At 48.8% G+C, this 26,331-nt stretch overlaps 1 protein-coding gene across 3 annotated transcripts in view; it reads left to right on the forward strand.

The window, feature by feature from the left end:
- PTPRA (protein tyrosine phosphatase receptor type A) overlaps positions 1-26,331 on the forward strand; it is an 874,792-nt gene that overhangs the window by 573,165 nt on the left and 275,296 nt on the right. The gene's annotated exons all lie outside the window — the stretch shown is intronic.

A 26,331-nucleotide genomic window follows, 5' to 3' on the forward strand; every position in this document is an offset into this window, starting at 1 on the left:
CCCGCCAGGAACTGCTGCTTTTCTGTGGGTTGCTGCTGGTTTCAAAATGGGGCATGAGGCCTTAACACTTCACCTATTCCCCACATCTGAGGAGTGCATCCAGCCGTTACTCCATTGTAGTATCACATGTGCTGCCGTCATGTTTTGTTCACCGAGCTGCCAGGAGCCATCTTTGTGGATTCACAAATCTTCCTGAAGTCTTCCTCGCTTAGTTTTCCAATCCTGGCTTGAAGGCGGCATTGTAGAACATGCTTTTGTTGCTCTTCAGAGTCACTGTGATTATCTGTGTCTCAGTTCATGCCACCTGGGTATTGAATCTTGGAAACAGCACATATGGAAATGAGCCCTGTACTTATCTTGTTCTTTTGTGCTCCTCGAGCCTTATTTACTGAAACTGACAATGTGAGTACTGTAAGGAACTCATGATGACAACAGTAAAGACTAACACAGTTAGTGATCACAGTTCAAGGGTGTTGATTAAACTACATATGCAGGATGGAAAACGCCTAACCTAAATCTCAAATGGGAACAAGCTGCGACCATCAAATAATAAGGCCGTCCTAGTGGCGTCTTGTCAAATAAAAGGGGCTATACTAAGAAAAACCTATTGCCAATCCTTATGCTAAATAAAAAGTGTGTGGGATAAGGTTCACAGATCAAGATAAGAGTTTACAAATAATAAGTCAGGATGCGGTACTCGGTCTCCCTTACCCACGTTTTGAGCATGGGCCAAGGTAGGACTCCGGAGCATAGCACACACGCGCGAGCTTTCCCAGCACAGGCTTACAGTTTCACTCTCCAATATAAGAGCCTTCGGTGGTTAAGTCTCTTTTCTACAAAAAGTCTCTTGCCTCTGAGGATCTAATGTGTTTCAAAATAATAAACAAAAGTTCCTTTCATCTTGTACTTTGGGCGATGTCTTTTCACCACAGGATCCCTCTCTTCAGGGTACAGATCTCCAAGAAATTTTCAGCAGTTTCAGGCCCTTCGGTTTTCAAGCTTCTCGCTTCCGACAGTCTGATGAGCGGCAAAGGTCACCAAAAATTCCAAAGTTCTTCTCGGATTCCCTGTTTGTGTTTGAGTGACAGCTCTTCACCCCTGTGATCCCCCTCTACCGGGCTCACTCTTCTCGCTTGTCCTCTCTCCGTCGGGTTCACTATGGCTTTCATCACAATCTTCTTTGTGACATCTATTTGATACACAAATATTAATGTCTTTTTCAACAGTTCACTGTAGACATCCCTCTGCCGGGTTCACTCTTGTCAACACACTATTCATTTGGACTTTAGACTTCAGACTTCACCCCCTTTTATCGGCATCACTCGGTCAGGTTCACTCTTGTCAACTTTACGATGCAGGATTTGCTTCCCTTAGCTTCACAATCTAAGGAAGGGGAGTCAAAGGCTTTCGACTGTACAGAGGATTTTACTAGACCCCTGTATGACCACTTTGACCCCCCTTCTCGCCTTTCTCCCAGGGCCTTCGGTTTATGGTAGTTCAACTACAGGGTAATCGCCCAGAGTTTCCTGAGTGAACACCCACGTGGTGCATGACTCTTCTATGCTGGATTTCCTCTTGCATATCAACAGTTCTTTGTACTTTCTTTAATCAGCCGCTTGCTACTTTCGTTCAACACAGTTCGGTTTCTTATTGTCTCTCCCCTCGACTCACCGTCTGTGAGGAAACGCTTGGCTTTTCTTGTTTCTGGCATCAATGCCGGTACCATGGGGCCAATCGTCCGACTTGTTTGTCAGCAGAGGAGGACCCTATGTACCATTGACATCAGCTGCAACACATGCTGTCTATTGTTTGTGGTCTTACGATTGCTTCTGCAGAGGTTTTACGGGCCTTGTTCGGAAAGGGCAAGGTCCCATCTCTCCTTGGTACCCTCTCGATTCGTGCCGTCTTTCTCTTGAACTGCTGTGCTGAGTTAGCTCTCTCCTTGTGTGGTCTGCCTTGCTCATATTTTGCTTTCGTGCTCAACATGTTTTCCCGTTAGGGAAGGGAAAGGGCCGTCGGGTGTGTGATATTCTGGCCAATTACCTGACTTTGCCTGACCCTTGTGGTGGGACATGTCAGGTAAACGGGTCTGGTGTTTGTCCGTCTTCTTTCGTGGTATGTGAAAGTGTTCGTGTCAGAAAAGAGGGAGGGGGGGTAGAGTGTTAAACCTTTTCCCCATCCTAGGAGGTAGGATGGGGAAAAGGAAGAAGGGTAATACCGCGTCCCACCCATCGGTGTCCCATTTACACTCCCCGAGGACCTCTCAGCCATGTGTTCCTCCCTCTCTGGTCCACCCCCCAGGAAGTGAATCCAATAGAGATGGCATGTCCTGGCCACCTGGATGACAGATCCCTGGGTGCTAGTAAGTGAGACACATTCCGGTTTCTCACAGTACCTAATGTTGGATGATTATTTGTTATGCTCACCCCAAGGGGGTCCCTTTGGACAGCAGTAAAGATTCTTTAGAGCGGAGTCTTTACCGCATTTCCCATAGAGTTTTATTGGAAGGGGGGAGTCCTGCTTTAATGCTTCTTTCTCTGGGGCTCTTGGTTTGTTCAACCTCTGGAACACTTTTTTGGAGTCTTGCCTGGCCTTTCCTGGGGTTGCTTGCTGCACAATTCGCACCTGTCTGGTGGAAGTGAATTACCTCCACTAAAGCAGATGGCCAATTGAAATAATCTCCCAATAAATCCTATGGTAGTTTGAACCTACCCTGGAACTCTGTGAGATTGACTGAGTTATTTTAGTGCCGTTGCATTTCCCTGTATCCCCAAGGGGTTCTGTGAGCGCTGCACCAAGTATTATATCATTCTCCAGCATGGGGTCTGGCATGGATTCACATGCTCATGAATATTCCCCGTCGTCAGGCCGGAAAAAATCAGTATCAGTATCAGTTTCGTTTCTGATCTCTTTCTTAGTAACCAATCACTGGTCTCTGGGTCATACTGCCCCCAGCCAATGACTGCCCTCTCCCTAAGCCCCGCCCCTGGCAGCCATCCTCAGATTTTTACCGCACGTTCAAGTGTTGGGAGTCCTCGTGCTGTAGCTCTTGAGCTTTTGCTGCGTTTTCACGCTTTTTCAGGAGATTTTTTCTCATTTTTCGGTTAAATAGAGCCTCAAGCTCCACCGTTTCTACATCCGATCAACGGGGAACCATTTTGGAGTTTCTGTGCCCCTCAAGGGTGAAGATTTCGTCGAGTTACACTTTTGGAGGATTCCAGAAGTTCCGAGGCCTACCCCGGACATTGCCCAGGAGAAAGGAAGCTCGACGCCCGGGAAGCTGTTCAGGACCTGCCCTGGATGCCAGCTTCAGAACGTTTTCAAGGAGGACGAGCATTCGTTATGCCTCTACTGTCTCCATGAGGACAAGACGCACAAGGAGAAGGACTGCGCGTTTTGTGGGAACATGTCGGAGTGGACCATGAAGGATCGCCACCTCCGTCTCGCCAACTGGCTGGAAGGTAAGAGCCCGCCAGTCGAGAAGAAGAAAAAGAAGTCCGAGCGGTCTTCTAAGTCCTGTGAGGGTGCCCCGGTGACGGGGGCCCAACAAAAGGCTAAGCACCGCGAGCCCGCGGGCACCGGGAGCACCGAACGGTCGGGCTCCTTGGCTGCCAGGCAGGGCGCATCCTCCCCGGCGCCATCAACCACGAGCCAACGCTCTGGCTCGGGTAAGAGGAAGTCCGAGAACCCGGCGAAGTTCCGGAGAGGCCCGGTCGATCTCGAAGATTCCGGCAGAGGGGGAGCGAGGGTTGGACCCTCCCCCCAAGGTGAAGGCCCCAGGCGTCCAGAAGGTGGTGATGGCCTTAATTCACCCTGCTAAGACCTCGATTGAGGATGTCACCGCGGCCCTGGCTCAGCCTGTGGAGGCTACACCAGTGGAGGCGCCCTCAGGACCCAGTCTCCCTGCCACCGCGGAGGGACTCATCTTTCAGGCCCATTGAGAAGACCCCCACGAAGTCCTCGTTGGAAAAGGTGGGGGAGGGGCTGATGGCCATCGTGGATACGGACACGACCTCTGAAGAGGAGCTCATCGAAGTCGTGGAAGAGGCCCAGCCCATCAGGAGGGATCCAGACGAGGGCGACGGTGTCGCAAACAAGGCTCCTCAAGAGCCCTCGCTCCAGTCGTTTCCGGCGCCGCAGGACACCTCGGCGGCCATTTTGTCAGCGATTCAGTCCTTATGCTCGGAGAGGAGGACAAGGTTGCCCCTTCCCCCGACGGAGGTACCTGAGCCATACCAGACAGGGGAACCGGAGCCAGGACCTTCGGAGAGTCCACCGCATAAGAGGAGGAGGTTGCATCCTACCTCTCCCGCCTCTGCGGCCTTCTCTGCCTTCCCCCCTGTCTACTACCCACGGGGATGATACAGGCATGGACACGGCTACGACAGGTACAGATGACGACGGAGGCGACGACGGGACGTGTCCCTGTCGCCCCCTGCTCGGGCGTCCCCGCCCGACGAGATTGGATCCTTCCATGCCATAATTTCCAGGGCATCCGAGCTCTTCCAGCTCTGCCCCGAAGAAAAGAAGGTAGGGTTCCTTTACCAACGGCGCAAGGCTAAAAGGAAGATGGTCCTCGCCGTACTGCTTCTTGATGACATCTGGGATGAGGGGCTCGCCCTCCTCAAGAACCCTGCCACGGCGCCTGCAAAGAGGGACCGATACGAGAAGAAGTACCGGGTCCCCGACGCTGCCCCCTTGTGCCTTAGGGCGCAACCTACCCCGGATTCGGTCGTTTCGGCGGCGGCCAAGAAGAAAGCGGGGGGGGGCATCGGCCTCGACTTCAACCTCCCCGCCAGACGGCGAGGTTAGGAAGCTGGATGCGATGGAACGACAGGTCATCTCATCTGCAGCGACGACCATCGCGGCCAACGCCCTGGCCATCGTAGCCCGCTACGACAGGGAGTTGTGGTTCAAGATCGCCCCTCTGTTGGACTTCCTTCCGGACGCCAAGAGGGCTGAGGCCCTGGAAATCTTACAGGAAGGTGAGATTGCTTTGGACCACACCATTACGGTGGCTACGGACATCGCCGACACCGGTTTCCGTCAGTTGGGCAACAGCATTTTCCTGAGACTACGAGGATGGCTCAAGGCGACGGATTTCCGCCAGGACGTACAGACCAAGGTTTTGGACATGCCCTTCGATGGGAACAACCTGTTTGGCAAGGCGGTTGATGAGTCCCTTCAGGCGATCAAGACGGACACGGAGACGGCCCGTGCACTGGGTGTGCTCCAACAGCGACGGCCGTGCTTTCGGAGCTCCGGAGGCAGACAGGGTGCCTCCAAGGGAGCCGGCAGTAGCTCCTCTATGTACCGTCAAGTAGCAAGATCTTTGTCACAGGAGGCCTACAGGGGACGCGGCAAGTCACGTGGATCCCGCCGTCGTCAAGGCGGTCAAGGAGGCAAGGCGGCCTCCAAGCAAGATTGAACCGACCGTCGGGTCGGGCCCCCGCCGAAGCACCCCGGTGGGAGGCCGGCTGACGAGGTTCGTCGGCGTGTGGGAGTCCATCTCCACCAACCGTTGGGTGCTGGACGCCCTGGCCCTGGGGCACGCCCTCGAGTTCCAGAAGAAGTGCCCCCGCATTCCTCCCGTGGCCAGGAAGGAAAATCACGTCCCTCAACTGCTGTTGGAAGTAAGGGCGATGCTCAGAAAAGGTGCCATCGAGCTCGTTCGAAAGAGGCTTCGGGGCTCTGGAGTTTTCTCAAGGTACTTCCTCGTAAAGAAGACAGGAGGATGGCGTCCCATCCTGGACCTGCGACGACTGAACAAATACATCAAGGCACAGAAGTTCTGGATGGTCACCCTCCAGCACGTGCTGGGACAGCTGGAGGAGGGTGATTTCCTGTCGTCGTTAGACTTGGAGGATGCATATTTCCACATCCCTATTCTAAAGATACACCGAAAGTTCCTCAGGTTCGTGGTCCAAGGGCAGCACTACCAGTTCAAGGCCCTCCCGTTCGGATTAAAATCGACGCCCAGGGTGTTCACCAAGTGCCTAGCACCGGTGGCGGCGCGGCTGCACCTACAGGGGATCCACGTCTACCCCTACCTGGATGACTGGCTCATACGGGGAAGGACAAGGGAGCTCGCCGTAGAACATACTGTGAAGACCGTCCAGCTGCTCACGGACCTGGGGTTCTCCATCAACTTTCCAAAATCCCACCTGGTCCGTCGCAAGTCGCCCTGTTTCTGGGAGCACAGCTCGACACAGTGGTGCGGCTGGCCTCACCGTCGGAGGAAAGGATCAGGACCATCCTGGGAAAGGTGCAACGTCTGCTGGCCACGGACGTGGCCAGAGTGAGGTCTATCAAGTCCCTCCTCGGAATGATGTCCTCCTGCATTTATCTGGTGTGCCACTGCAGACTTTGGATGCGGCCCTTGCAAGAATTCCTCGATGCCCACTGGATCCAGTCAACGGGCAGCTTCGAGGACAGGATCCCGCTCGACGAAGCGTTCCGTCAGGCGATACGATGGTGGGGTACCCGCTCTCATCTGATGGCGGGAACAGGTTTCCTAGCCCCGGCCCACCAGGTGACGGTGACGACGGATGCCTCCCTGGAAGTTTGGGGAGCGCACACCGGGGATCTCCACGCGAGAGGCCTTTGGCTCCCGGAGGAGAAGACACTCCACATCAACATCTTGGAGCTCCGTGCAGTGTTCTGGGCCCTCAGGTCTTTCCTTCCGTCCCTCAAGGGCAAGGTGGTGAGGATCTTCACCGACAACACCACCACGATGTTTTACATTCGGAAGCAGGGCGGAACCAGATCCCCTGCCCTATCCAAGGAAGCCCAGGATCTGTGGCATTGGGCCGTCGCCCAAGGAATGTTTCTGGTACCCTTTAATCTGGCAGGGATAAAAAACACCATCGCCGACTCACTCAGCAGAGAGCTGCGCTCGTGCCACGAGTGGGAACTGCGCCAGGATCAAGTGGATCGACTCTTCCGACGATGGGGCGAACCCCAGATCGATCTCTTCGCGACGGTGGCGAACTCCAAGTGCCGGAGGTTCGCCAGCAGGTTTGCCCAGCCGAGGAGCATGGGCGATGCTTTCTCGTTCCCCTGGGATGGCCTATTCCTTTATGCGTTCCCCCCCCGTTGCCGTTGCTACTCCGGCTCGTCAACCAGCTCAAGAGGTCCCGGTGCAGGATGATCCTCGTCGCACCGGCGTGGCCGAGACAGATCTGGTTCCCGGACCTTCTGGACTTGTCAGCGTCCAGACCAGTCAAGCTGCCGACGGACGCGGATCTTCTCTCCAGAGAAGGAGGCGCCATTCTTCATCACGAACCAGGGTCGCTGAACTTGCAGGCCTGGCTCCTGCAGCACTAGAGTTTGGAGGATACGACATCCCGGCCGACTGCAGAGAGGTTCTTGCAAAGGTCAGGGCATCCTCAATTCTCAAGTGCTACGGACATAAATGGAAGAGGTTCTCTGTCTGATGCCGTGCACAGAAGATGAACCCTCTGCGGGTTACGGCCCCTCAAGTATTGCCGTACCTACTGTCCTTGGCCAAGGCTGGCCTATCTCACGCTTCCATCAAGGTGCATCTGGCTGTCGTCTCACGTTACACCAGAACTACAGGACGGGCGTCCTTGTGGTCTCATCGACTGGTGAAGGAATTTATGAAAGGACTGTTCCGATCGTTCCTGCCGGTGAAGGTCCCTGCCCCGGCGTGGGATCTCAATGTGGTGCTGACTAGGCTCATGGGGGGCCCCATTCGAGCCTATGAATTCAGTGCCGTTGAAGTTTCTGTCGTGGAAGACAGCATTCCTTGTGGCCATCATCTCTGCACGACGAGTGGGAGAGATCCAGGCCCTATCTTGCAAGCCTCCATACTTGACTTTTCACGACACAAGGGTGGTCACGAGGATGCACCCCTCCTTCATGCCCAAGGTGCCGTCGGACTTCCACCTCAACGAGCCCTTGGTGTTGCCAGTTTTCTTCCCGTCGCCTTCGTCTCTGGCTGAGAGGACTCTGCACTCGCTAGATGTGGCTAGAGCGCTGAAGTTCTACGTGGACCGCACGAAGAGTTTTCGGAAGACATCAGAGTTGTTTGTGAACTTTGGACCTGTGAATCAAGGGAAGGCTCTCTCGAAGACTTCCATTTCCAGATGGCTCTCCGGCTGCATCATGCACTGTCACCGGTTGGCAAACCGACCGTTGCCAGGCCGTCCGAGAGCCCATTCGACCAGAGCGATCGCTGCTACTACGGCGTTCCTGTCTGGTGTTCCCCTGCTCGACATCTGCAGGGCTGCTACGTGAAGGTCGACGCACACCTTCACGAGATTCTACTGCGTTGACCGGGATTCCAGAGAGGAGTCCAGAGTCGGCCAGGCAGTGCTGCGCAACCTGTTCGCCTAAGGTGAGCCTGGTGAGGAGGTAAGAGTTGCTTAATGTTGAGTTGTTGTATTGCTTGATATTGAGCCTTTTGCCACCTCCCGTGGTTGTGCATGTGTATACTGCTATGTATTCTTATATTCATGAGCATGTGAATCCATGCCAGACCCGATGCTGGAGAAGGAACAAGTTACTTACCTGTAACTGTTGTTCTCCAGCATGGGTCTGGCATGGATTCACATGCGAACCCTCCCGCCTACCCCTCTGCGGCTCTTCACTTGGTCATACTGCCACTTTACGTGCTACCAAATCTGAGGATGGCTGCCAGGGGCGGGGCTTAGGGAGAGGGCAGTCATTGGTTGGGGGCAGTATGAGCCAGAGACCAGTGATTGGTTACTACTAAGAAAGACAGATCAGAAACGAAACTGATATTGATTTTTTTTCTATACCGAGGATTCCCGGCCTGACGACTGGCAATATTCATGAGCATGTGAATCCATGCCAGACCCATGCTGGAGAACAACAGTTACAGGTAAGTAACTTGTTCCTTTTGGTACTTAACCTTAATTTTTTAAGACGTGCTCTGCAGTTCTTCAATGGAACTTGTAATGAATCAGGAGTGAGAGGCAGATCCAGGGGGCATTGTGAAGGTTCCTATAGAGCTTTATTGAAGTAAAAGGAAGGTTAGAGAAAGACCTATCTCACCCTATCGCTATGAGGGGTTTCCCAGACTCATCGAAACTAAAGGATGTCAGTGTCAGAATGTCAAAAATGTAAAGTTCTTTGTCCTGTGTCCAAAATCCTAACCTGCCACTTAACGTGCTAAACTCAAAAATAAAGTGCCAAGTGGCATAGTCTTCAACTGGCCATTTGTAGCTTTTTTAAATGTTTCAATGTTCCAAAACAAAGTTCCAAAAGTTGCAGAAATGAACAAATAATCAAAGTTCCACAATGTTGCACAATCCTAAGGATGGAGTCCCCTTCCCCTGTGTTTCTCAGCATCTTTACAGCTCACAAGCATAATTCTCTAGGCCGGTAAGATGACTGTGGGTCAAACGCTTGTTGCTGTGATCTGTGTTTGATCTGCAGGGTGTTGGTCCGAATCCCGGCAAGGCCAACTCAGCCCTTCATCCCCCTGAGGTCGATAAATGAGTACCAATCTCGATTGGGTAATAACAGTAATGTATGTAAATATGATTAAAGTGCTATATTAAAAATAAACCTCTCTCAGAATATGCAATTTTCCAGTCTAGTCAGTACGGCTCCCTCCCCATGTATCCCAGACACTCCAGGGGTTCTCTATCTCTCCTTGATTCTCACAATTCCTTCAACTTCCCAGTCCAGAGGTATGTCTCCTTTCCCCTGGATTCATGAGGTTGTCTTTCCTCTTCTGGAACCTTGCAGTTTATTCGCAATTGGGTGCGGGACTCCGACTCGCAATTACATTGCCTGGTATTCTCTCCTGCCAGGACTTTCACAATTAGCTTAGTCTCCCCAACCCTTATTTTTCTTTGTGTGGGGTGCCTACGTCTGGTAGTAGGTTTACATATGGACATTGTGAATAGGGGCGTTCTTACTGTCTCTGTAATTGGTCTTGGATTATTTTTAATCTTGTCTATTCCCTACATTTTAATTATGACCTGATGGTGTTGTGTAATTTAAATAAAGTATATATGTTTCAGTATTCCAATTTGGCATAATTTCTGGAGATGGACTAATGTGTGTGGACTAATGCGTACATTTGAGATTTTAAAGCATTGTTTCTCTATCCAAGTTACCTACATGAGAGGTTTGGCTTCCCTTTCTTGTCAGGTGTGTTAGCCCTCCCATTAAGCTCAGTGGGTGTGGTGCCCTCAACAGGGGGTGTTAAATGCCTTGCGCATCACCCAGTTTGTGGCAAGTCTTTAAGGGGAGTGACCCTGGCTCTGATCCAGTTCTGATATGCTCTTTCCATCCTTAGTTTGGGCAGCATGGAGTCCTTTGTATATTAGACAAGGACAGTGATTCTTCCTAATGTATCCACTCCAGTTTGCACGCCATCCATCTTTGTGCCCTCAGAGAAGATAGGCTAGCAAAATACTGCCCCACTTGAGTTGACCTTCCGATATGCAAATCTTTTGTCTTATCTGAGGGTTATTTTGCTGTACCCCAGGGCATTCATGATAGGAAACGGTAGGGGAGTGCTTTGGTGGCTGATAATGGCACCACAACCCTCGTTTATCTTATGGCTGGTAGGCTGATTTTGGGAGATGGTCTACTGCATACAGTTTTCATCGAAAAATGTTGTTGCAGTATATTACAAGGCCGCTTTTTTCTACTTCCTTCTTTTTTGTGAAGTGACTAATATTTTGAGCGTCACTGGACGGACTCAGCAGGAACATACCGCACACACTGAATTCGGTACCAGTGGACCTAATGGTCACATGGTCGCAGGCGGAATTTAGACCGAAGCAACATGTGTTTTTTCGGTCTTCTGCTGAAACTAATTTTTTAGAAAAGACTGGGCCGTGTTGACTTTGTACAGATACGATAGAAAGCCAGATACTCAACTAGTATTTAGACTGCCAAGTTTGCGACTTTTCTATTTTGCCTGGATAAGACCGGGCGTAATCAGATAATGGACGCACCAATGTTTGAATAAGAGCTTACTTTAATGGGCTCCCTTTTGGGACATATTTGGAGTATCAAGCCCTGGTGAGGACCTCAGGTGGAAACGTGTCGGCTTTTTGTGTTATGTGGACATTAAAATAACATCCTTCGAATCTGGAGTATTGTGTATTGATCTATTACCATTTGGGGCTGAATAAAGATGACCATTAGGCCAACAGGTCGGGTGACAGTCGAGAGCATCATCTTGGGAGATGAGGAGCGCGTGGATTCAACATAATCGTTCCATAATATTTTGAGCATTTCTTTAACAAATTATGTTTAGCTTTTTCCCAAAAGATGCACGATGCCCTCTGCTACTTCTGTAGATTATATGAAGACACAGCAGCTGAAATTTGGGGAAAGTTATAAACATGGTGTGAAGGGACTTGTTTAGCAAGAATGGGAAAATTATAGAACATAATAATGAGCTTATAGCACACACAAGCAAATGAATTGTCCACAGATTTGTGAGAAATAGGACTTTTAACCCACATGCCATAACATTTGTTACTAAAACTGTTGCTTATTGCTGGTAATCTTTTAAAAACGGACTTTTTTCCATTGCAGTCATATTTCCATTGTGCCTTACTGCTACTGCCATATGGTGAATGTGCAATTATATTTATTTCAGACATGTTGACACAAGCTGTTTTTTCTTTTTCTGACCATTCTTTTTAGGTCTGTTTCTCTTTTTAATGTTGTGCTCGAATGTGGAATGAATTGCAAACTGTATTTTTCATGATTGCACATAAAAGGGGATACAGTCTTGCAGTGAGGGCATTGTAAAAAGTATTAATTGGCAAAGAGCCGACAGGTCTGGGAAAGTAACCCCGAAGCCATAGAAGTCTGTGCGTGCCCTATAGTCCCCGTAGTTGCCGGGCTGTTCGTCTAAATGGTTGACGGGGAAGGCATAGCACCTTTCTACGCAACACGATTGCACATGGTTGTTGGCTCAGACCCTAGAAGACGTCTCGTCACGTCCAAGTACACCACCATAGCATGCACTGCTACAAAGGTATTTGTTGATCGATTGGGTTCGTTCACCCTTTCACATTAGCACATTTTACACAACCCTTGCACCTTATTAAATATATTTGCACACTGAGTGAGTCAAAAATTACTATTGTATAAAAGAAAACAGTTTATTTACAAAATATCCCACAGTGCTCTCTTCCATGAATCACCAACATATCGTATCAAATCCTGTGCAGGGTCTAGGTCATATTTCTTATCACACCATATACATGAGCAGGGGCTGCAAAAAAACACATCGCTAAACCCCCAAAGCTACTCTGTTCATACCCACATGGGCAATTCACAATACTTCTTTCTCAAAAGTCAAAAGCTTCAACACCATTTAAGCCCAACTTCAACAAGAGAATATATCACAACAACTCTTTGCAAGAATGAAATGCAATCATGAAACCACACTGTTAAATGAATCAATCATCCATTTATAAAATGTAATGACCAGCACAAATGTAATTCAAGATATTCCCCAGCAAACAGGTCACCGTCTGTGATCTGTCAGCTGTGACAGGACCATCTGACGGCATCTCCTCTGCTTGTCTCATCTGATCTACCAGCCCCCATTCAGGTTTGCATGGCATCTTGTATACACTCGATATGGAAACTCCCTAATTGGTATACTTGCATGCCAATTGATTGACAGTGTGAGAAACCTGAGGGTATTCTCACTACTCTACCCCATGGATCCTCTGCGCTGGTGGCCAGGGAAAGGCCATTGCTCTTGGATCCTGAACCTGGGGGTGGACATGCGAGGGAACATCCCCTTTGGGAGGGTCTTTGGGTGCTAGGAGTGGGGTGCTCTTGGGAGAGACAGGCTACCCCCCCCCCTTCCTACTAACCACCAACCTGACCCTACCCTGACCTTTATGTGCTATTATAAACCCGTTCCCCTCACTTTCCCTAATGTGACATGTAACAGTACTGTGAAGTGGAGATTAGGAGGAATGAACACTACACACTTGTACCACTTAGGTACTGGGACGAGGAAGCTGCATCACGATCATTGTGAAGGTCCGGCATGTCTTCCCAATTATGTCCAAGCAGATCTAATTAACCAGGCACACTTCCAACCTGTTGGAAGGCTGAAGGTACATAAAATGACAGACTTTGAACACCCAGGCCAAACAGGGTCCCCGCCCTATGAGGAGGCAGCCATGCTGGGGACTGGTGACGAAACCAGGACGCCGGCAGACCAGGATTAAGGAGGACTCTGCCCGCGTCCATTGAACAGCAGACTGAGAACAGGAGCGAAGAAAGCAGCATCCGGAAAGCGAGCAGGGCTTGTGATGGCTGCGTTTCCTGGCTCAAGAAGCGGAGGGGGAGAAAGAGCAGCCCGCCGGTGTGTGTTGGAAGGGCACATGGGCACCGGGGAACTCCGAAGCAGACCACAGGCAAGTGCCAGTCCATCTCTTTTGAATACCGAACTTATATCTACCTACAAAAGGGCCTTTTGAATACCGAACCGAAAGCAAAACTTCTATTTAAACTACAAGAGTACCTTTCAAATCAGTGTTTTTTTTTTAATGAAAATGTAAACCTTATGCAACACAAGTAAATATTGAATTGAAAACAACTTGCATTCAAAGCATGTTAAAACCAATAAGCAATATATTTGTGAAGCACAATAAGAAAATTAAAGTATATCCCAAGAGGTTAATAAGGATAAACCAAAAAGAGTGGAACTTTGTGCATAAGGGCTCACTTCTGAATCCTCACCTGAGGTGTTGGAGAGCTGTACTTTTTGTTTCTTGCTTCCTGTACCCTTTGAGTCTGTTTTATTTTTGTAGAGATGAGGTCTGCCGCGGGAACATGCCATGGTGGTCCGAGGTTAGATAGATGACCAATGGCCCCAGTCCTGCAGCTGCCAAGAAGGGGAGAAAAAAGCTGATAAGGCACAAAAAAAAACCTTGACGATGTTTTGGGCCGTATGTAGCCAATTGATGAATCCGGAGTAGGATTGGAGCCAAAGAATTCCACTGGAGGAAGTAACTCCGACTGGAAAGGTAGGTGCAGAAATCCAGGTGTAAGAGGAGAGAAGCAGTACTCCAATAGATTGAGGCTGGAAGTAGTGGTGCACAAGGGGAGAAGAGATTGAAACTGGAGGTCCGGAGTCTCAAGACAGGAGCCGGGGCGAACATGGAGAAAAGCAGAAAGAGAGCGAGAGAGACCAAAGAGAGGAGAGAGAGGCAGAGCGAGGGACGCAGAAGGTAGTACCGGCGAGAGAGCCGAAGGAGGGCAGAAAGCAAGGATAGGCAGCGAAATGTCGGAAAGGGAAATAACATACACGTTCAGCAATGAAGGGAAAAACAAACACAGTTGCAATGCGGCGGTAGCCGGGAGTGGGAGGGCTAAATGCTCCCGGCGGTGGACATGTTGCAAAAGACTAGACCGTCAAAGGAGGAAATGCTGATAGAAGAGCGGAACATCCTAATGGCGGCATTTCCTCCATCGGTCCCAGGGTCTCCAAAGGGGTGGGTGAGCGCATGACAATAAGGCCAGGAGGCCAACAAAAGACTTTAAGCAGAACACCCGTGCCAAGGAACCCCATTGTGCACAGGTGAAAGTGCCAAGGAACCGGCAGGGCTGAAGAGCCTAGGGATCCTGGTTGTGTGACCTGGTGGACCGTGCGGTCTGACAACTGCGCTTAGACCAGTGAACCTTGAATACTGAAGATCCAGGACATTGGGAACACCAACTGATAAAATAAACTAAAGCAAGTACATAGTTGAATTCGAAGTCTTCGGTAAGGGAACCCTGAGGCTGAAAATACCTGTTCATGTTGTTGTGAGAGCGAGGTCTCAAGACCCCTTTTTGTTTTGAACTGTGTTGCATGAGACTTGGGGAAGGGGACCCCGAAGATTGTCTTGAATTATGTTGCTTGAAGCTCGAGAGAAGTAATCCTTAGACTTTTGTGGTACTATCTTATGGGGAAAGAGAGATGAGAGCTGAAAGAAACGCCATTCTTTGAGTCGAATATGGTTTCTTTGGTTATTAATATCCCTATACATTGTTAATCTTTAGGGTTAGGGTACGTATAAATTGTGGTCAGACAGACTTTCAAGTGGGACAATTTGACTCAGACTTTTCTTAGTTTTATTCCATAGGGCAACATTCGTCGAGGACACTGCATGTTTGTGTCTGTTAGGGCCTAGCAGGTCCCAGGGTTAACCACGCTGCCCCTCAAATCCTCTAATAGACATCACCATGGGTCTCGACCCTCCGCAGCCTAACCCCACTGTTTCCAAGGCTCGTGCTCCAATGCGCATTAGGCAGCCACGAGTGGCCATATCCAACCTCATCACTGTACAGCGTCTCCCACAACACCACCCTCTCATCATGCGCTCCTGGCCCATCATGCTGGTAAAAAGCAGGTCGGCCGTAGCCCACGCCACCGTCCTCACAGAGAGTAACCTTGATGTGATCTTCATCATGGAAACCTGGATTATCCCCTCCTCCCAGCACATCTTCCTACCACCCGGATACAGTATTCAACATACTGACTGACAAGGAAAGACAGGTGGTGGGGTCACTGTCATCCATAAGTCAGACTGACCCTACATGGTCCCGCCATCCACACCCTTCCCCTCATTCGAATCCCTGTCATGTCGATTCCCCCGTCCCACAAGAACTAAATCACGTTCCATCTCATACACCACCCTCTGCTATGGAACGGGTTGTTCAGAGAGGACCTCGCCAACCTGTTCTCCCGGCGTCAGTCGCACACGCCAGCAACATCTTCGTTGCGGTTTTTAGCACCCCGGAGACATCACCCTCTAAATACCTACGCGACCCACTCGACACACTAGCTGACTCGAGAAACCTCGAACAGATCATCCTCTCCAACGCACACAGGAGAGCACACACTTGACCTAGTCTTCACCCCCCTCCAGCTCTCCTCACTAGTGCCGGTTCCATCCCACTCGATTGGTCAGACTACCTGGCAATCCCTCGGACCCTGCACCACTATGAACAGCCCAATAAGGGACTGGCTAAACGCCCTGAGATCATCCACTGCTCCTTCATGGACCTCCTGGAGCCAGCTCTGGCCACCATCTCTTCCACTGGAGATGCTTTGGACCTCCTTGAAGCCTTCTCTCTTGTCACCACTGACCTGGTTAACGCCCACGCTGTGCTATAAACCACACTGATCAAGGCCAGACTATCCGTCCCCTGGTATACTCCTGACGTCAGGGCCAACAAAAGGACAATCAGGCTAGTGGAAAAACAGTGGCATAAACACTGCCATCCAGAGGATCTCTCCTCACTCAAAACCCTTCGATCCTTGACGCAAAATCTTCTTACTATGCCACCGCAATTGAGGGTGCTCCTAACCGGAGCGCCAGGCCAACCACGGATCCTGAGGTCCCAGCTTCTCAGGAGAAATGCAATAGCACTAACAGATTTTTCCTCAACAAATTTGCCAAAGTCAGGGACTTTATCGACTCAGAAAAGGCTTCCAAGGAGTCACTCCCCAGACCTGGAACTCCTCCCTTGGCCAGACTTCACCCCTCTCACCATTAAGGACCTCTCCGACACCCTCATATCCTTCAACGCCACAGCCTACTCGGATGATCTCCTCCCAGCCTCCATCATCAAACCGCTCCAAGGCTGCACTCTCAACACTCCTTAATATCGTCAATGCCTCTCTCTCTGACTGCTCTTTCCCGGACTCTCTAAAAAACAGGGCTGATCCACCCCCCTCTTTAAAAAGCGCTCACTCAATCCTGATGACCTAGCAATCAACAGAAACATCACAAGTCTCCCTTTGATAGGAAAACTCATCGAAAAGGCTGTAGTCAATCAATTGCTGACTAAAATCGACCAACTTGGCTTCCACTGTGACTACCAATCAGGCTTCCACCCCAAATGTAGCATGGAAACTGCCACAATTCAGGTGATAGATAACGCACTTCATTTTACGGACTGAGTTGACTCCTTGTCCTCCTTGACCTTTCAGCAGCAATCGTCGGTGTTGAGCATCCCACGCTCATATATATATCGACGCCACCAGAATGGGCCTCACAGGAAAAGTCCTTGACTGGTTCTCCTCATACCTTGCCAACAGATTCAAAGTCATCCAAATGGGGCAGTTCAGGTCCAAACGACTACTGGTATCTTGTGGCGTACCGCAGAGCTCCATTCCATCACCCATTATCTTCAACCTTTATATGGAGCCCCTGCGAAACCTCTTAAATGACCACAGCATCTCCATCCTTCAGTACACTAATGACACACAGCTGTACCATAAGGTTACTATCCCTCAATACATAAGCTGCTGCTTGGACGCCATCCAGACCTGGATATCATCCGCCTACCTAAAACTCAAACCCACCAAAACGGAGTTTGTCCTTTTTCGCCCCCCTCCAAAAAACAGATCTAAAACTGTCTCAATCAACATGAACCAAGATGGATTCACCCCCAAGCAGACCGACTCGGCCAAATCCCTAGGCTTCAACCGCCTGGCTCCAAATCTCCACACTTGGGAATTTCAAACCCTTCATCCCCCCTGCTAACTTCTGTACAGTAGTCCAGACACTGGACATCTCGCACATTGATGGGGGTAATGCCTTCCTCGCCGGGCTCCCACCCATGTACCTGGCTCTCCTCAAAGCTGCCCACCACGGTGCAGCCCGTCTTATGGGTGCCCACAAATTCGACCTTATCACCCCCATCCTACATGATGTTCAGCGGCCCCCCCCTCTCCACAAGGATTCTCTTCAAAACCAAGTGCATCCCATACAAAGCGGTCTCCAACAGAACACCATCTTACCTGGCAGCCATTCTCTGTAGCTCAGGTGGTTCCTGCACCTCCCGTAGCTCCACCATCAAAAGGTTAGAGTCCACACTTACCCATAAGGAAAGGACCATAAAGCGGTCATTCTCCTGCTATGCTCTACCCTCTGGAAACCACTCCCCCTGGAGGCTCGTACTTTCATCGCTTCCTCCCCAAGGACACAGTCTGACAATCGTCCACAGCACTGTTACTGTTAAAAACACTAGCTTGACGCTGGCCTCTGGCTTCTCCTGAAGTCTGTAAAGTGCTCCACTGCCTACGGGTCAGGTTCACGCTGTAAACAATAAAATAAAGATTGTGCTGTAAAAGATGATTGATAGGACTATTTAGAGCATTGACTTGTTGATGATAATTTATACCACTTTCCCCAAAGTGTAAAAGAAAGCCTTTGAGCATTGTCAATTTCTAGAACTGTTTACAGAATAGGATTGTACTTGGAGTAATATTGATGTCTCTGCTCTGAGTTCTCTTTTAAATCTTGTATAAAATAGCTAGAGACTGGAATTTGAAAACATTACGGGCCCTGTGTGACACGGTTTGGTAGTGGACCCTGTCGGAGGAAAATACAGACCCCTCCCAACCTTGGTTCAGGATGCCTAACAGGGTGAAAACCAGAGCCATCCCTGTCCAAGAGGCAGCTGGTGGGAGTTGGGGACCCAGTCCCTGAAAATCCCTTTTGTTCCTAACACCTTATGTCATACCATGCCTCTCCATACCTTTTCTGGCCAGAGTTCTCCCTTTTAACTTCCAGGACCTCAAGCACTGGAAGTCACGGTGAGTAAGCGCAAAAGAATCAAACAAGAGTAGACGTGTACTATCTGATCTGCACAAACATGCCGGAAATAAATTCCAAGCCCAAAAAGGAAGCAAACCACTTGCCACAACACAGAGCCTGAACCGCCAGACTGGCATCATATCAATAGCAGTCTGGCCTAACAAGGGGTTTTGAAGAATCTCACCTGGGTAACCCAGTGCCTTGGGAAAGAGAAGCCATAGATTGGCCGCAGTGTCAGGTAAGTGTTGAAACCAATGGAAGGAGTTGGAGGGGGGCGGCTGTAATAGACCGAGGAGGCAAACAGTATCAAAGGATAAGTAATGAATGTGAGCCAATGGGTTGCATGTGTGAGGTAGATATAGTGGAGGCAGACAGTGAGATCATTCAGGTGTGAGGTAGACATAGTAGAGGCAGACAGTGAGATCATTCAGGTGTGAGGTAGATATAGTGGAGGCAGACAGTGAGATCATTCAGGTGTGAGGTAGATATAGTGGAGGCAGACCGTGAGATCATTCAGAGGAAAGATGATGGGGAAGAGTACAGAGGAGTTGGTGGCAAAGTTGGTGCAGGTGAAATATTGGTTGTGAAAGCGGTACCATTTGTGAATTTGAAGCTATGAATGTGTGAGAGTGATTGTGGGGCGAGGTGTGTGAATACATTTGTGGCGAGTATAGAGACTGGAGAGGCGAGGGATGGAGAGAAAGTGCGACCACCGAAGGGACAGACGGAGACAGGGTGGGGAAGATGACAGAAGGAGGGAGTGTGTGAGAGTAGAATAGAGGGAATAGTAAAATCAAGATAAATGGATAAAGGGAGCGAAAGAGTGAGAACCAGAGTGTCTTACATTGGTACAAATAGGTAGGCAGTGAATAAGTCGAAACCATTATGTCGAAAGACATTATGTTGAAAAATAAAATGTCGAATGCTTTTTTTTTTATTTACATGCTTGTTTTGGGTTCCGGAGGTAAAAAAAAGCGGTAAAACAAAAAAAAAGTTACAAAAAAGGGAGGTTTAGGGGGGGACCCCCCATTTCGAACAAAAAGCAACCAAAAAAACGAAATTCGACATTTTTTAGACATTATGACTTTCGACATAATGTAATTCGAATTTATCACTATAAACCGTACAAATAGAAACCCACATAATACTTGTTGAGAGAACCTGAGGAGTGGTAGAATAGGGACCCCTTAGGAGAAAACAGGAGGGAGCCATATAGATAAGGCTTTGGCATTTAGGCTCCCACCTAGAAGCCTGGATTATGGTACGGTGGGGCCCACGGATGTTTGAGAGAGGGAAGGCCAGTGGTACACCCTGCCCACAACCTAACTAGAATAAAGGCAATAATGTCTATTGATGAAGTAAAGACCTTAGAATTATCCTTCAGAGTCTGACTGTGGGATTTTTTTTTACTGCCCTCCATGACAACTGTGAAGCCAGGACTAAAACGTGTCCAGACGAAAGCACAGTATTTCTTTTATGTTCATTAAGATTTGTTATTCTTGCCCTAACCTCACAGCGATTTGTTGGCCCGCACAATCATTGGAAGTGTGTGGTGTCCAATTTATTCTGTCCATGAGGTGTCAGTGGACGCAGATATCTTGTACAGCAGAGGCACCCCTGTATGTGCCTGTCTAGGAATGACTGGGAAAAACATGGTGATTGTCCTAGAATTACCACTGTATTAATAATATTCACTTGTTTGCACCAGGAAGTGTGCGTTACACCAAAAGTAGATTTGATCAGACTTGACAGAGTCCCAACTTATACATTCGTCAGAAACTGACTCTAATAGGTTAGAGGTTTTATGCTGGACCGAGACATAGCTCGCTAAGGACTGAAGCCTAATTTTCAGGGATCGTGTACCTTCAGGACATGATACCATCATGGCCAATGGGCCGGACATCGCACTTATTTACTTGTGCTGTGAAGTCGATACAACAGGGCAAATCCTCAGTTGAACTGTGTGCTTTTTACACCACCACGTTCAGAGCACTACTCTAATCTATTGACTGCCCGAGTGGGAGGACTCATTTATCCCCAGCATAGACAAACTTGCTTCCCATGTGGACTAAAATATTTTCCCATTCTTGGTGATTTTAAACTTTGGTTTGGAAAATAAACAAACACATGGTAACAGCGTTATATTTCTAGTTTTCAACCTTGAAGAGCTGCATCGGATTCCAAAGTTGGCAGGGTCCACTCCTAGAGCTGGGGCATACCCTTGATCAGGGGAGTTGCTAGGTCTGGAAAAGACCCGGGCTAAGCTGATGTCGGAACTGTTGGGACTGGGGGCTAGCTAGTCTTTTGGCTGTAGCTCCTGAGATTCTATCCGGGGCTACAACCAAAAGACCAGGGGCTATAGCCCCCTTAGCCCCCCCCCTAGCAACGCCCCTGCCCTTGATGGTAGTAACTCGGAATGATTACACTGCCCCCTCTACCGTTATCTAGGTTTACACAGCGATGTTGTTTTATTTCAGCAACAACACGGCTTAAAAAGGCAAGTGGCAGGACTAAGCCTCAACCAACCAACCTCGTCGAAAGGGTGGTTCGTTGATGTGATCAATGGGGCAGCTGTTGTGCCACCTCCTTACCCAGTGTTTTGGAATCCAGCAGTATCCCTTTATAGACTGCAGCCTTTCCGGCCTTGAAGTCCCGATCATGTCAGAAAACTTCAAATGTGACCAATATTTCCAGCTTCATAGGCGCTATATAAAGGCAGCAACACGTTATAAAGGATCACTTGAGAGAGTGCCACGTCACATAGACAGAACTGCGTTCATGCAGTTCTACAAATGTTCCTAACCCCCAAGACGGTCTCTTTACACAACAGTTATCTGCATGTGTATAAGCTTGCTCGAAATGGCCTAATGGACTATAGGGTGATGAAGTGCAGGCCAAATTGTTAGTGTGGAATAGTCATTATTTTTTATTAGGTTTCCTCTTTTTTTTTTTTTTCTTCTCCAAAGTGGGCTCATTTGATGAGTTATTTGTTATTGAATACATTTTCTTAAAAATGCTCGATTTGCATAACACCTTTTACTGAAATATGACCTCTCGGTTACTATTCAGTCTGTCGCAAAAGAATCGAGTTGCCATTTGCCACTTTGGGACCCCTTTTTTATCGGTGCCGGAGCCATTTCACTGCACCACTGTAACCTTGTGTGTAAGCTGGTGTTTGTGTAGCATGCTTGAGATCTTGGTGTGGAATGCGAGGGGCAAGGCAGTGGTAGGTAAGTGGGCTGGGGATGGAGGGGATTGGAGATGTGAAAAAAAGGGGGTGTGGGTCGGTGGGGAGGAAGGGGGAGGGTGCACGGGGAGCACACTTGCCCAATTCCCGGTGAGGCAAGATGGCGTCCGCCAGCTCTGAGGAGGCTCAGAACGGAGGTTTTACTGTAAATAGATAGATAGATATGGTGAACATTGCCTCAGTGCCTGCGTCCTCCTTCTTACCCGCCACAGAAGCCAGAGTAATTACTGCATGATAGGGGGTGAGGTGGTCGGAATTCCAATAGGCGCCAATGAGGCAAACCACAGCATGGAGGTCCACTTTGAGGGAACAAGGTGAGCAACCGGGAGCCCTGTGCAGATGGATATGAAGGGTTTGATTCTAGCCTAGAAGTTCCATATACAGGTTAAAGATAGAATGGAAACCTGACAGCCTCTACAGGTGATGCAGCATTGCTTGGCACCGAGAGTCCAGCTGGGCAGCCTGCGGTCTGCAAGATGGGTTAGGATATGAGCCATTTCAGGATGCTGCCAGAGAAGCCTATCCTGTGTGCAAGGAGGGTAAATAATAGGTGATCGTTAACTGTGTCAAATGCAGCCAAGGAGGACTAGCATGTACTAGTCCCCTTACTTAGTAATTTGAAGGGCATCGTCGGCCACCTGGATTCTGTTTCAGTGGTGCATTTGCCGCTGATTCTGGATTAGTAATTCCAGAGCAGATATAGTTACACAATGTTTGTAAGTAGTATGTTAGCAAGTACCTTCTCACTGACTTTGCCGATTAACAGGAGGCTCGTGATCATCAGCTAGTTTGCAAGGGTATTTTGGTTAGACAGTGGACATTGTCCACAGTGGGCATATACACATATATCCACTATGAAGAGGATACAGTAAAGTCTAGGTTATTGTCCTTAATTTAGTGCAAGGGGCTAGTATTAGGTTATGTCCCCCGATTCTGATAGGAATTAATCTCTGGGGTTTTGTGTTGCTTGGGACCCGCAGAGGTTGAAGTCTCCAAGGAAGATCTTGGTTGCATGAAATGCTGAACCTCTTGAACGCAATTCTGTAATCTCATCTGGAAAGGCACAATACTTATGAGGTGAGAGTGGTCCGTACAAGGCCAGTCAATTGTGTGGATGACTGCCACTCCTACCTGTGTTTTACCCGACTGGTCAATATCTTGGATACTGTATGCAGGTGGGACAAGGACATCAAAGACGTGGGCGAAAGTTGATGTGCGCCAGGTTTCAGTAATGAAGATGACAATGAGTTTACTGGCTATGAACAGGTCTGAATTCTCTGTATAGGATAACGAGGTGGGTCTTGATGAGCATTGAAGAGCTTGAACAGTGTGAGGCTAAGGGTGAGTGATAATTAGGGTTTTGGAGGAGAATGGTTGAGTGAATTTGCTCAGGTTCACCCTGGAGCCCCTGTGACTATGAGCTGGGTTTGTGGTTATGCCCTTCTAGTAGCGAGGAACAGAGTGTCTGGACCTTCGCCCAGTCAGGCATGTACAAGCACAAAAGGACTGCCTGGTCTCTATGTACCCATTCCTGAAGACACCCAGTGATGAGGGCACCTAAGGGAAGGGTGCTTAAATGGAGCAGTTGATGGTAGGCAAAAGATGGGGTTCAGGGCTTCCAACCGTCCCCTATGGAGTTATGACTCAGGTCCTCTGGCTCTCGCACCTTATCCGATAATTGTTGGAGTGCTATAAGTTGGCCCTACAGAAAACCTTGGGTTCTCTCACTTACCTGGGCAGTAGAGTAAGTTAGTCTCACATTGCTTCAGGTCAGATCGCTGGGGGTCTGAGCTTTGTGTGAACCCCTTTGATCATCTCCCCATTTTTTATTGAACCTCTGTGTTAACATGGACGTAGGTGACCTTGGATCATACTTGATTCTAAAAAGATGTGGATAGTGTAAGCGTGTGCATGTAGACGATTAATCCAGTTTCCAAAATCCGAGTGGTGCAAGTAGAGAAGAAACTGGTTAGTACCGGAGAGCACCGAGGATCATGCAGGAGAGCGATTGGATAAGACATCGAGTTAAACATTTAGCGGCATAAGAAATAAAATGTTGCCTGCACGGTTACATTTTTGTGTGGTATTTTAGCTGAACTATTTTCATAGAATTATATTACTTTGATTTTCTTAGCCCTAAAAATGTCTCTTTTCAGTTAACATGACTGCATATTAAAAGTAATTTTGAGTAGATTTTGCACTCTTCTCCCCAGGCCCCTAAAACGACAGGACAGGATTTCTTTCCTTTTCCCTCAGCCCCTGGTGTCCTCCTTCCCGAGGTACACCCACATCCACTCTTGCAACCATGAATGCCTGCCAAGCATTCTGCATCTCCTGACCACCAAACGCACACAACGTGTGCCTCATCGAACCCCACAAAGCACTCCATGTTTGACCTCCTGCTCCCCCCCCCCCCCCCTCCAACCCCCCGGCAGGCCCATCACTCCCCACACTCCATATCGGACACCTTGAAAATTAACCCCCAACACAGCCATAACCTGGAGTCGTGCCCTTCGCTATCCTTAGAGAGTTGACTGGTTGAGAATTACGGGCAGCCATACCTAGTGCCATACCTCCCATTACTAAACCATCACCAGCGTTCCTCGTCTCTGTCGAAATCCATACCCGATATCCCCACCCACACCTCTCAACCTTATGAGGCATGTGAAGTCATGTGTTTTTGTCCACGAAGAAGAGCACTTTTTTGCATAATGAATATGGGTTTGATGGGAGGGAGAATCCGTTGACGTTTATAGAGCACATTGTGCTTTCGTGGATGGTGCAAATTAGGGGAGATGTATGCTCAAGTCCAGCATTCTGCACCATTCTCACACACCTGCATACACCCTCCCCCAATACTCTTTTCAACCCAAACTTTATTTAGTAAATTTGCCAAAGAACCCTAACCAAGCTTGGTGCAGCCCTAAATATTTTATAAAGTAGGAGCTTGCAGATAGAACTCAATGTCCAGTGGGGTCCTGTGCTCGCTGAGTCACTACATATGTCAAAAGCATAGATTTGCCCTGGCGGTGATCCACTCATGATATATTTATCACGCACCTATACACAAGTGTTTCATGCAAGCTATTTGTGAAAGCTCTCATTTTCAGCAGACTGCATAAGCTCTCTTTTCTGGATTCTTACTGCTTCTGCGGCACCTAACTAGCACAACACTTGGAAAATGTCTTGGCAAAATGGAGATACTATTGAAAAGGCACTTTTCGAGAATGGCGGTGGGAGAGAATAAACTGTGCCCAACTAGGCATTAAAGGTCACAATTCATATTCATCGGCTCATGCAAGAAATTCATATTGTGCTCCTTATTCAAACTTCATCCACTGGGGTTTCAATCCATTCATGGCTTGGTCGGACACTCCGTATAAAAGGTTTCCAGCCACTATCAGCAAGTTTGTACTTCAGCAATAAGCCCCAAGCTGCGGGGCATTCCCGAGTCAGGTTATGCCCCTGGGCCCATAGTTACAGCCTCGAGTGAAGCGAGGGGCTTATTGATATTATTACCCCTGGCCTGCAAGACCGGGGTTCTTATAGCATTATTTTTCTGTTCCAAAACGCATTGTTTCAGAACAGAAAAAATGTCAAAAAAAATGGCTGCTGGGGGAGTGAAAATGTAGTCCATTTTCCCTTTTCATGGCAGCCATCGCGAAAGGACGCGCTGGGGACAGAAGTGTGTCCAGCACATACGCTCTCGAAAACGGAGAAAAAAGAAGGTAAGTGGGGTTTGGATTGTGGGTGGGTAGGTGTGTGGTTGGGTGGGGGAGAGGGGAGAAAACACTTACCCCATTCTGAGCCGCCTCATTGGCTGAGGGGCTGCCACACATTCTGAGTCAGGCAATGCCCCGGCGAGGGCCACTCAGATTGTTACATTCTGATTGACCCTTGCCGGGTACTAATAACCGTTATATCACGACTTTGTAAAGGTTTTAAAAATCACCCATGATGGAGCTCAGTGCCCTTTGCTGAAGCAGTTTTTAAGTTCAACAAAAGCTAGGTTATTGCATAGCTTTGGACATTCTCAAAACACAAAACGTATTTTTTAATCAGCCTTACGTGTCGTGAGATTCAGGCTGTGCTTGCGAATATGCTGAAAAATGCAGCAGAACAACTCTAGAAGATATTTAAAGACTTACGTGTCATATATAATGACAACGTGTTATAATTTGCTTCTCTGGGCTGTTTGCCTCTCATTATCTAATGGTTCCTTTTTCAGTAAAGGTAGCTCCTGCTTTATGTGTGTTGCTTGGTGGCCCGGAGCTGCTTCCCCCCGAAGTTTGTCCTCGATTGAGCTCTATTAATCCACTCTGAACAGGTGCCTTCTCCTTTGCCAAACAAGCAACTAGAGGATATTTTGGAGCCCCACTCTACATGTGTCCCTTTAGGGTCGAATTTACACCCAGAGGAGCATCGTCAAACTTGGATCCATTTAGTCAAAAGCGGTTTTTAAATCCTTGGTGACGACCTACGTGCAAGTGCACTCTAGGGACG

Source organism: Ambystoma mexicanum, chromosome 6q (genome assembly GCF_040938575.1).
Source record: "Ambystoma mexicanum isolate Mex_15411 chromosome 6q, UKY_AmexF1_1, whole genome shotgun sequence".
Lineage (NCBI taxonomy): Eukaryota > Metazoa > Chordata > Amphibia > Caudata > Ambystomatidae > Ambystoma > Ambystoma mexicanum.